The sequence below is a fragment of the Scyliorhinus canicula genome, chromosome 2 (assembly GCF_902713615.1).
Source record: "Scyliorhinus canicula chromosome 2, sScyCan1.1, whole genome shotgun sequence".
Classification (NCBI taxonomy): domain Eukaryota; kingdom Metazoa; phylum Chordata; class Chondrichthyes; order Carcharhiniformes; family Scyliorhinidae; genus Scyliorhinus; species Scyliorhinus canicula.
In genome coordinates this window covers 11395995-11408198 of record NC_052147.1, presented here as the reverse complement: position 1 = coordinate 11408198, position 12204 = coordinate 11395995, and positions in this window count along the sequence as shown.

Sequence of the window (12204 nt, the reverse complement as noted above, 5' to 3'; positions counted from 1 at the left end):
CCCACACAAGGATGGTTGGATCACCACGGTGAAACATTTCCTCTGTAAACCTGCCATTTTGGGTGCAGTAGCATAGTAGTTATGATACCAGATGAGCAATCCAGAGGCCCAGGCAAATCATCTCATGCAGGGGTCGGCAATCTTAATAGCATTAAGAACCATTTGTTGAAGTTAGTCAAGAATGCCACAGGTAACGTCACAAATCCAACTGTCCAAAAACTAGAATTGTCCAAAAACCGGACACTTTTACAATCTTCCATCAATTTTAATCAAGTAAAATGTTTTTAAGATTAACTTACCTGGACAGTTTGGCTTGGCACTGCGTTGCAACAGTGCGGCTCCAGATTAGTTTATTGGCTCCGCACACTGCTCTATCCCGCATTCCGAGTGACCCTTGACCCCCACCCAACCCAAAACCCAGCAGTATCTGAAATCTGGCCTGAGGTGCAGTGGTTTAAAGGCGTGCGCCTGTATCTTAACAGCCTCAAAGCTGTTACCCACATGGAAAACAGGACAGGGACACATTTCAACAATATTTCCTCAATAATCCTGTCAATTGAATGCTACTTTTAGGGGCAGCATGTGGCACAGTGGTTAGCACTGCTGCCTATGGCACTGAGGACTTGGGTACGAATCCCGGCTCCGGGTCACTGCCCGCGTGGAGTTTGCACATTCTCCCCGTGTCTGCGTGGGTATCGCCCCCACAACCCAAAGATGTGCAGGCTAGGCGGATTGGCCACGCTAAATTGCCCCTTCATTGGAAAACAAAATAATTGGGTATTCTAAATGTTTTTAAAAATTGAATGTTACTCTCCCACAAGCACAATGTGAGCATAAATTAAAGAAAGAAATGAAACAAGCCATTTAATTACCAATGAAATGGATTTGACTGATGGAGGTCAGGAGTCCGTACAAGCCCTTAATGAGCCACGTGTAACTCCAGAGCCATGGGTCGCAAACCCCTGTTCCAACAGAACCTGAGTTTGAGAATATGAATTAATTCTTTTTTTAAAAAAAACCTCGAAATGTAAAAATGGCGCCAGCAGACATGACTGATGTCACAACTGGAAAAACACAACTGGTTCACAAATCTTCTTTAGGATAAAAACAAATCTGTCATCCTTACCCGGTCTGGCCTACATGTGGCCCGAGCTCCAGAACAAGGTGCTGACTTATCTGCCCTCTGGAGTGGTCTGGCAAGTTGGCCAGATGTAGCTGGGCTTCTAGTAACAAACGGGCAATAAATGGCGGCCTGGCCAGCGACCATCACATCGCCAAAATGGTCATTTGTAAAGTTCCCATGAGGGCAGCACGGTAGCATGGTGGTTAGCACAATTGCTTCACAGCTCCAGGGTCCCAGGTTCGATTCCCATTTGGCTCACTGTCTGTGCGGAGTCTGCACGTTCTCCCCGTGTTTGCGTGGGTTTCCTCCGGGTGCTCCGGTTTCCTCCCACAGTCCAAAGATGTGCAGGTTAGGTGGATTAGCTATGATAAATTGCCCCTTAGTGTCCAAAATTGCCCTTAGTGTTGGGTGGGGTTACTGGGTTATGGGGATAGAGTGGAGGTGTGGGCTTGGGTAGGGTGCTCTTTCCAAGAGCCGGTGCAGACTCGATGGGCCGAATGGCCTCCTTCTGCACTGTAAATTCTATCTATCTTAAAAAATGATGGCAGGTTAAGCTTTCAGCTCTTCCCTCACTTCAGGGCATGAATCTTTAAGTGCAGCATCATGGCTTTGAAGAAAGTGCAGACTTGGCACTAAACATGAGGGACTTTGCTCATGTGGAGAGATCAGAAGAGCCGGGATTGTCCATTTAGAGCAAAGAAGGTGATTTGGCAGAGCTGTTGAAAATTCTGACAGTGATAGAATAGAGAGAGAGAAACTGTTACCATTGACAGGTGGGTCAGTAACCAGAGCGCACAGATATTTGGCCAAAAAAAAAAATCAAGAGGGGAGATGAGAAGAATAATTTCAATGCAGAGAGTTAATCTGACCTGAAGGAATGATGGAAGTCGATCGAATAGTAGTTCCAAAAGAGAATTGGGCATCATACTTGAAGAAGAAAAAAATGTTGCAGGGCCCCAGGGAAAGAGTAGGGTGGGGGGTGGGGGGGGGGGGGGGGGGGGTGAGGCCCATTGAGTAGCTGCACCAAAGGGCCAGCACCAGGCTCAAAGGCCTGATAGGCCTCTCTGCGTGGGGTGATTCTGTGATTCAGAGTCTGCAATACCATGGATGGTGATGATGAAATTAGTTCACAATATTTTTGACCACGCTGAAGGTTTTAAGCGCCAAGTTGAAAACGAGGAAGTTGGGATAAAGAAGGGAAAGTCTTAAGTAGAACCTGCCCCCAAAGTGCTGACAGAACTCGGTAAAATTCACCAAGGCATTGGGTGGTATCAGCAGGTAAGCAAGTGTCTGGCGATCAGTGTGTGCCATCACTGTTATGTAGCTGTAGGACCTACATTTAGCCAACTGTTTAAACTACCCTATTCTGATTTGAAAAACAGGTTGATAGATTTTTATTGAGGAAGCATATTAAGAGTTACAGAGTGAAGGCAGGTAAATGGTGTTTGGATACAGATCAGGATGGTGGAACAGTTTCGAAGGGCTGAATGGCCCCCTCCTGTTCCTCGGTTCCTAGTCAGTCCTCTGGTGGATGATGTCCAGCTCTTGCGCAATTGTGAGAAACAATTCGAAGAATGCCTAAATTGGCATGAAATGAAAATGAAAATCGCTTATTGTGACGAGTAGGCTTCAAATGAAGTTACTGTGAAAAGCCCCTAGTCGCCACATTCCGGCGCCTGTTCGGGGAGGCTGGTACGGGAATTGAACCACGCTGCTGGCCTGCCTTGGTCTGCTTTCAAAGCCAGCGATTTAGCCCTGTGCTAAACCAGCCCCATGAGACTTAGATTCTTCGACAGGAAGCCATCACAACCTCTAGCAGGCAACCTTTTTTTAAAAACCCTGCTGATCAAAAGGATTGCACGAGGATTAGCAATGCCTGAACCATTGGAATGTCTCATTGGAAACTTAATGGACAATTAGAGGTTTAGGCAAAGGTGGGTGAATCTTTAGCTGACTACAGGTGTTGCAGAGAAACACTTGAGGGTCCCAGCAATATTCTACCATGAAACAGTGACGAGAAGAACTTCTGCCCCCAACGTGCTGACAGAACTCGGTAAATTCACCAAGGCATTGGATGGTGAAGCTGTGAAGCAGCAGTGATAACCACTGTGCTACCATGCTGCCCACTAAGTGAAATATAAATGAATGTTGAGGCAAGGAGTTATTAAGAGGAGTGACCAAATTATCGGTCACATATGTGGCTTCAAACAAGTTTCTTGAAGACCTAAGCCTTAGGTGGGGGGGGGGGGGGGGGGGGGGGGGGTTAAAGGCGAATAATGGAAGTTGCAGAGAGGATTGACCATTATTTCAAGCCAAAGAATATATGAGAGATAAGAGAATGGATGGATTATGCTGTTGAAGGACAGTGCACATTTATATAACACCTTTTACATTAAAAAAAAATCACCTCAAGATGTTTCAAATAGATCATAGAATTTAAAGTGCAGAAGGAGGCCATTCAGCCCATCGAGTCTGCTCCGGCCCTTGGAAAGGGTACCCAAATTAAGCCCACACCTCCACCCTATCCCCATAACCCAGTAACCCCACCTAACCTTTTTTGGACACAAGGGCAATTTAACATGACCAACCCACCTAACCTGTACATCTTTGGACTGTGGGAGGAAACTAGAGCACCCAGGAGGAAACCGACACGGGGAGAAAGTGCAGACTCCACACAGACAGTGACCCAAGCTGGGAATCGAACCTGGTACCCTGGAGCTGTGAAGCAACTCTGCTAACCACTGTGCTACCGTGCCACAATGTGAAATATAAATTAATGTTGAGGCAAGGGGTTATAAGGAGGAGTGACCAAATTCTTGGTCAAATATGTGGCTTCAAACAAGTTCCTTGAAGACTGAGAGGGAGGTGAAAGTGTGGAGTTTTAGGAGAGTATTCCCAAAGCATAGATTCAGACAGCGGAAGGCGTGACTGGCAACGGGAGCAGCAGACGCACTGAAGTTAGACAAACAGAAGAGAGTAGGGCTGGAAGAGGTTTCAGGTAGAGGAATGGGTAAGCCATGAAGAGGGTTTAAGCCATTATGAAGAGGGTTTGAAATCTGAGATGCCGGGAGATCAGGACGCCTGTAGTTCAGCAAGCCTGGGGGATGGGGGGTGTGATGGGTGAGTAGGGCTGGGGCTGCAGAGTTCTGGATGGGTTGAAGCTTACAGAAGAGAATGAACGGCCTCTCGGCAACTACCCTGCCAAATCTTACACATTTCAATGGAATCACCTCTCATTCTTCGAAAACTCAGAGAATATATGATGGCACGGTCGCACAGTGGTTAGCACAGTTGCTTCACAGCACCAGAGTCCGAGGTGCGATTCCTGGCTTGGGCCACTGTCTGTGCGGGGTCTGCACGTTCTCCCCGTGTCTGTGTGGGTTTCCTCCGGGTGCTCCGGTTTCCTCCCACAAGTCGCGAAAGACGTGCTTGCTCGGTGAATTGGACATTCTGAATTCTCCCTCTGTGCACACGAGTGTGGCGACTAGGGGATTTTCACAATGACTTCATTGCAGTGTTAATGTAAGCCTACGTGTGACAATAAAGATTATCATTATTAGGCCCGGTCGTACTCAACTTCCCCTCACTGGCTAACCCTCTCATCCCAGGAACAGGTGGTCTGAGATGGGGTGGTAGTTTACTGGGACAGAGTAGTTCAAAATGCTTTTTTGAGAAGAGAGGATGGTGGCAGGGGTTTTTAAAAGCAGAGGTACAACTGAGAAGCGGGAACCAATTGCAATGTCATTGGGTGCAATGAGCAGGCAAGGACAGCAGGAGTAGTCCACTCGGCCCCTCGAGCCTGCTCCGCCATTTAATAAGACCATGGCTGATGTGATAGTCACCTCAAATCTACATCCCACCTACCCCCCCCCCCCCCCCCCCCCCCCGATAACCTTTCACCCCCTTGCTGACCGAGAATCTATCCACCCCGGCCTTCACAATATTCAAAGACGCTGCTTCCACCGTCCTTTCAGGACTAGAGTTCCAAAGACCCTCTGTCGTGGAAATTATAACAAAGACAAATTCCTCGAGGTTCGATTTAAGGAAATTTATTTACACAAATATATTTGCGGAGAGGAAGTGTTCCAGCTGCAAAGCCAGTGCACTGCACTCTGAGATTCGATTGAAGACAGTGTATTTTGTAGTCTGAAATAACAGCTTGAAGTAAACATGCATGTTTATATTAAATAGACCTTGGAAATTACATAAGGTGAAATACGTAGTACGTATGTTCTTGCCCATGGCTAAAAACAACTCGAGTACACATTTTGTTATCTTTCGGAGGACAATGTGTTTTCATAATAAGGCCGGGACCAGAATATGAAGCAGTATTTCATTGATGTTACCTGATCTACCTATTTTCATTCAAAAGCAGTGTTAAACTATAGTCAAGCATTTCCCAGCATGCTTCTAAGTTGGCAACTCATTAATTTCCCTTCCACACCCTCTGAGAGAAAACATTTCTGCGTCTCATCTTCATTTTAAATGGCTGACCCCTTATTTTTAAACAGCGACCCCTAGTTCTAGATTCTCCCACAAGAGGAATCATCCTCCCTGTCAAGACCCTGTCAGGGTCTTGGGGTGGAATTCTCCGACCACCCGCAGGGTCGGGGAATTGCCCGGGGCTGGCGTAAATCCCGCCCCCGCCGTGGCCGGAATTCTCCGCCACCCGGGAATCGGTGGGAGCGGGAATCACACCCCGCCAATCGGCGTGCCCCCCGCGGCGATTCTCCAGCCCGCGATGGGCCGAAGTCCCGCCGCTGACAGGCCAATCCCGCTGACATAGTTTAAACCACCTCTGGTGCTGGCGGGATTGGCGGCGTGAGCGGGCCCCTGGGGTCCTGGGGGGGAGCGCAGGGCTATCGGACCCCGCCTGGCCCGCGATTGGGGCTCACCGATCGACTGGCGGGCCAGTGCCGTGGGGGAACTCTTTTTCTTCCGCCACCGGTGCATGCGCGGACCGGCGTAGGCCTTTCGGCCAGCCCCGACGCCGGGCGGCATAGCTCCAAAGGCCGTTGGCGCCGGTTTTCGCGCCACTGGCGGAGCGGAAACCACTCCAGCGCGGGCCTAGCCCCTAAAGGTGCGGAGAATTCCGCATCTTTGGGGAGGCCCGACGCCGGAGTGGTTGGCGCCACTCCGCTACGCTGGGACCCCCTGCCCCGCCGGGGAGGGGAGAATCCCAGCCTTGTATGCTTCAATCACAATAAGGGGATCGCCCATTTAGTACAGAGATGAGGAGGAATTCCTTCTCTCAGAAACTGTGGAATTCTTTACCGCAGAGAGCTGTAGCGACTGGGTCGTTAAGTAAGTTCTAGGCTGAGACAGTCAGATTTTTAATCAGTAAGGGAATCGAGGGTTATGGGGACATGGCAGGAAAGTGGAGTTGAGGATTATCGTATCAGATCGGTCATGATCTCATTGAATGGCAGAGCAGACTCAATGGGCCGAATGGCCTACTTCTACTCCTATGTCCCATGGTACAAGTTGCCTCATTCTTCCAAACCCCAGAAGATACAAACCTAGCTTGTCCAAGCTTTCCGCACAAGATAACCTGCCCATTCCTGGTATTAGTCCAGTAGACCTTCTCTGAACTCCTCTAAATCATTTCTGGGTGTCGTTGTTCAGTTGTTACTCATTTACCCATCTCTCATTACCTTTGAGCTGAGTGATTTGCTCGGCCATTTTAGAGGGCAGTTAAGAGTCACATGTAGGCCAGAACAGGTAAGGATGGCAGATTTAGTGAACCAGATGGGCTTTAAGATGACAAGCAATGGTTGTTTCACGGTCATCATGAGATTTAGCTTTATAATTCCAAATTTATAAACTGAACTTAAATTTCACCATCTGCTGTGATGGGATTTGAACCCCATGTCTCCAGAGCATTAGCCTGGGCCTCTGCATTGCTGGTCCACCATCTCCCCCACCAGTTTTAGCGGAATGGGGCCATGGAGGTGGATAAGGGGGGCCTCATGGAGCAGGTGAGTTAGAAGAGATGGGAGAGAAAGGTGAGTTCAGGGTGAGGTCGGGGGAAGCCTTTGGGAAGGCTCTGGTTGCAAGTGGAACATGAGGAAGCCATAGAGTTTTACAGCACGGAAAGAGGCCATTTGGCCCATTGCATATGCGCCGACCATAAAGCACCGAACTATTCCAATCCCATGTTCCAGCACTTGGTCTGTAACCTTCAAGTGCTGATCTAAATACTTCTTACAAGTTGTGAGGGTTTCCGCCTCTACCAGCCTTTCAGATTCCAACCACCCTCTGGGCGAAAAGGTTTTTCCTCACATCTACTCTAAACCTCCTGCCCATTACCTGAAACCTATTACCCTGGTTGATGACCCCTCTGGGCAGCACTGTGGTGCAGTGGTTACTACTGCTGCCTCACGGCGCCGAGGACCCGGGTTCAATCCCGGCCCCGGCTCACTGTCCGTGTGGGTCTCACAACCCAAAAGATGTGCAGGGTAGGTGGATTGGCCACGCTAAATTACCCCTTAATTGGAAAGAAAGAATTGGGTACTTTAAATTTATTTTTTTCCAAGTTATTGAGGCCTCCACCCTATCTATGTCCCTCATAATTTTCGGGATAATTTAGTGGAATTTAGTGATTAAGACGTCCATGATTTCCTTGCACCTGTTGGAGGTGAGTGTGGAGAGGGCAGGGAAGGAACGGTTAAGGAGACGTTGGTTGTGGAGAAAATAAGTTGGGCGTTGTCTTTGTGTTCCAGAAGCATGGGGTAGTTTTCAGAAGAGGAGACGAAGACCTCATAGTCCCTGACGTAGTTAAGCCAGCTCTGTGATAAATAACCAGAGCAAAGTTCTTCCGTTTGAAGATAGGAACCGCATTGCCAAGAGGATGAGCCCTGGGGGGCAGTGAGTAAAGGCTTATCTGAGGGCAGGAGGTGTCAAACGCTACATAGATCATACAGTGCAGAAGGAGGCCACTCGGCCCATCGAGTCTGCACCGACCCACTTAGGCCCTCACTTCCACCCTATCCCCGTAACCCAATAACCCCTCCTATCATTTTTTGGACATTAAGGGCAATTTAGCATGGCCAATCCACCTAACCAGCACATCTTTGGACTGGGAGGAAACCAGAGCATCCGGAGGAAACCCACACAGACATGGGGAGAACGTGCAGACTCCGCACAAACAGTGGGGAATCCAGCGGGGAATCGAACCTGGGACCCTGGCGCTCTGAAGCCACAGTGCTATCCACTTGACCTACCGTGCTGCCCAGGTTCTGCCCAGCCACTTGATGGCTTCAGAAGGATTGTAGCAAATGGAAGTCCAAAGATTAGACTTCCCGAGTTTAGGAATTGCCATGTCAGTGACTTCAGGAAAGTTTCTTGTACGGATGCAGAAGGAGTTGGGATTGGAGGCGGGAAGGAGGATGTGGCTAGACATGGACGCAAGGAAGCAGACGCAGAGATCAGAAAACGCTGGGAATACTGAGTCTGACCACGGAGAGAAAAACAGAGTTAACATTTCAGGTCAATAATCTCCCACCGGAGTTGACAGAAGTACAGAGATGGAACCAATTTAAAGTCAGCAGAGAGAATGGAAAAGATGATGTGGGGGGGTGGGGGGGGGGGGGGGGGGGGGGGGGGGGGGGGGGGGTTGGAAGAACACAAACAAAAGCCTGAGAGGGTGGAAGACAGGAGAGATTAAACATTGAAAGAGATGATGGTGCGAGGAAGAGGGGATGGTAGTGAGACAAGTAAAGAAAGAAAAGCTGAGTCTGGAGGAGAGGTAAAAGGAAACAGCTTGCCAGCCGAAAATTTGAATCAAAAACAGGGTGGGGGCTCTGCTCAGAAATTGCTAAACTCAGTGTTCGGTCTGGAAAGCTGTAAAGTGCCTATTGGAAAGAAGAGGCGTCAGTCCACGAGTTTACATTGAGCTTGTAGGAGGTCCTTCTAATTCAGTGGGGCCTCCGAGCCAGAAGCCTTGGGTTGAAGGCCCACTCAGGGGCCTTTTGGCCACGGAAGGTGCGTTCATGACACAGTTCAACAGGTTGATATTCAGCCTTCTGAGCCTTGCAGCAAACCCCCCCCCCCCCCCGGCTCCTCCACATGGTATTCCCCAAATACGTGAAACAAGCAAACGTTGAGCTTCACTGGAAGAGAAGGCACAAGCCAGAGCTGTGGTGGAGTGGAGAATTAACAGCAAGCTCAGAATAATGTGCTCCGAAGTGGCTTAACCTGCCTGTGTTTGGTTCCCCCAATGTAGTAGAAACTGCAGCAAATACAGCGTACTAAATACGGCGGGGGGGGGGGGGGGGGGGGAGTGGAAATACACCCGGGGGGGTGGAAATACAAGTACATCACTGCTTCACTTAGAAGGAGTGTTTGGAGCCTTGGCAGTGAGGAGTTGATAGGGCAGCTTTGACTTCGGCTAGAATGGGAAATTCTCTGCATGTAGTCTATCTGTGAGAAACGTCAGATGATTTGCCTTTGACACACTGCCTTAAGGGAGGTCTTGCAGCACAGTGGGTGATTTCACTGCCTCTAACCCAGAAACCTCAGGTTCAAGTCCTGCCATGGAAGGTATCTTTGCAATCTGGTCAAACAGGTTCATTATCCGCCTGCAAACCCTTTGAACACATGCTAGTAATTCCTGGTCAGCCACGTGATGGATCGAGCGTCGGAGCCGCCACCATCAATAAACTGCAACACGCATGTTGCCACAGCAACAGGCACTCCCTGAGTGATCCACAACACACCATCAGTCAGGAATGGAAGAGTCTGTCAAGTCTGTTCTGCCATTCGGTGGGGTCAAGGCTATTCTGTGTCTTAACTCCATCTAACTACCACGGCTCTGTAATCCTCAACAATCTGGCTGAATGAAAATCCATCGATCGCCACTGAATATTTTCAATTAAACTCCAACCTCAACACCTTTCTGAGGAGAGAGTGTTCCGGGTGTTCCAGGTGTCCACTACCCACCGTGTGAGGGAGCGTTCTTCCTGATTTTGTAACAACATATTCTTGCATGGGGTGTGGGTGCCATTGGCAAAGGCCAGCAATTGCTTCCCTTGAACTGGGTGGGCCTGCTTGGCCATGTCAGAAGGTAGTCAACAGGCAACCTCATTGCTGTGGGTAGGCCACACCGGGTAAGGATGGCAGATTTCCTTCATTAAGGGACAGTAGTCAACCAGATGTGTTTTTCCAACAATATTTTCCAGTCGCCCATTATTGAGACTGGTTTTCAATTCCAGATTCTTTTAAAATTAATTAATTTCAAAATTGCGCCAGCTGCCAATTTGAACCCTTGCCCCCAGTGGATTAGCCTGGGTCCCTGGATTACTGGTCCAGTCACATTAGCAGTACACCAGCATCGCTCCAGAACCCTAGCTCTAATTATAAGACTTTGCCCCCTTGTTATGGACTCTCACCACTAGAGGATACAGTTCTATAAACCCGAACAACTCGATAGTCATTGGGTTGGATTCTCGGCTGCATCGGGAACTCTGCCAGCCGCCGGCGGGCAGAGCTGATCCTGTTCCGACGCTTCTGTCTCCCACTGGCGTGAGGATCGAGGTCCCCCCCCCCCCCCCCACATCAGCAGGACAATGCAAATGGCTCATTAAGATCCACTGGCATCCTATTAACTGGCCGGGCACCATATTCTCTGGGCCTGTGATTCTCCAGTCCTCTGGGCCAGGAATCATGAGGTGGGAATTGGTGCAGGTCATGAGAAGTGTGGCCCTGACGCGGTGGACTTCATTGTGGGCCAGGGAGATCATTCTTTAAGAGGGTTGCCCCAAATTCCATCGGCTGCCCCTCCCCCGCACAATGAAAGACCTTGCTAACCCCACCCCCGCCAAATCGGCCCTCACCAGAGACCCCCTAATTAAAGAGACCCCCAGCTGAGACCCCCCCGCCCAAGAACAATCCCTGCCTGGAAGACCCCAGAAGCAGCACCTGTCAATTCCTGGAAAGAGAAAACCAGTCAGCTGGGTTTAAACCCCCTCATACCTCTGATCTGCAAGCCATTCATTCATTCATTGCTGTGATATTGATTTTACTGGGTTGTGATTGACAGCTTCCGCACACGCCCAGCTGTTCGTATTGTTTCATTCATCTCCCTTAATGCTTGAGTGGCTTGGAAATAGGCAGCTGTGAAACTAATAGCAAGCACTTAACTCTCTTTGGTGTGGTCCAGGAGCTACCAGTCAAAGCTTGATGTTTATAAACATTACAGTTAGTTTCACAGCTAACTACTGGTTAGTGACTTTACTCAATAGTAAATGGAGATGAATTGACAAATGCTGCTTCCTGTGCCTGAGCCAGCAGGTATATTGCACAGGTGAGTTTAAAGCAGTGATTTTTTTTTCACTGTGTCTGGACTAATCTGTAGCTTCTAAACAGGGGTCTCTCTTCTGGGGGGGGCTTCCAGAAAGGGGTCTCTCTTCAAGGGGGCGTCCAGAAAGGAGTCTCTCTTCTGGGGGGTCTCTGATGGGGGTCTCTTTATTTAAGGGGTCTCTAGTGGGGGTCTTTTTAATTAGAAAGTCTCTGGGGGGTCTCTTTAATTAATGGGCTGCTGGTGGGGGTCTCTTTAATTCAGAATTTCTGGGGGGGTTGCCCCTGTACTGTGGGGGATGGGGTGGGGGTCATCCAAAAAATACCAGGGGTGGGGCTGAATTGCATTGTGGGGGAGGAGGCCTAACCACTGGACCTTGCTGTCTGGCAAGATCCTGTTCAAAATGGCGGCCTGATACCGGGATTCTGTAGGGAGTCCCTCGCAATCCTTGCCACGCATAAATCTGGGGTTCGAAATGGCAACAAAGTGCCGTTAGACCGTGGAGTAATTCCCGGCGCTACAAACTCATCCCGCCCAGAACGGGCTCTGATTAATTTCAGTCACAACCGCTCCCGTAGTCGACCAAACAGAGAATGCCGGCAATTGTTTCCTCCGGGTGCTCCGGTTTCCTCCCACAGACCAAAGATAGGTGGATTGGCCATGATAAATTGCCCTTAGTGCCCAAAATGGTTAGGTGGGGTTACTGGGTTACAGGGATAGGTTGGAAGTGTGGGCTTCAGTGGGGCGCTTTTTCCAAGGGCCTGTGCAAACTGGATGGGCCGAA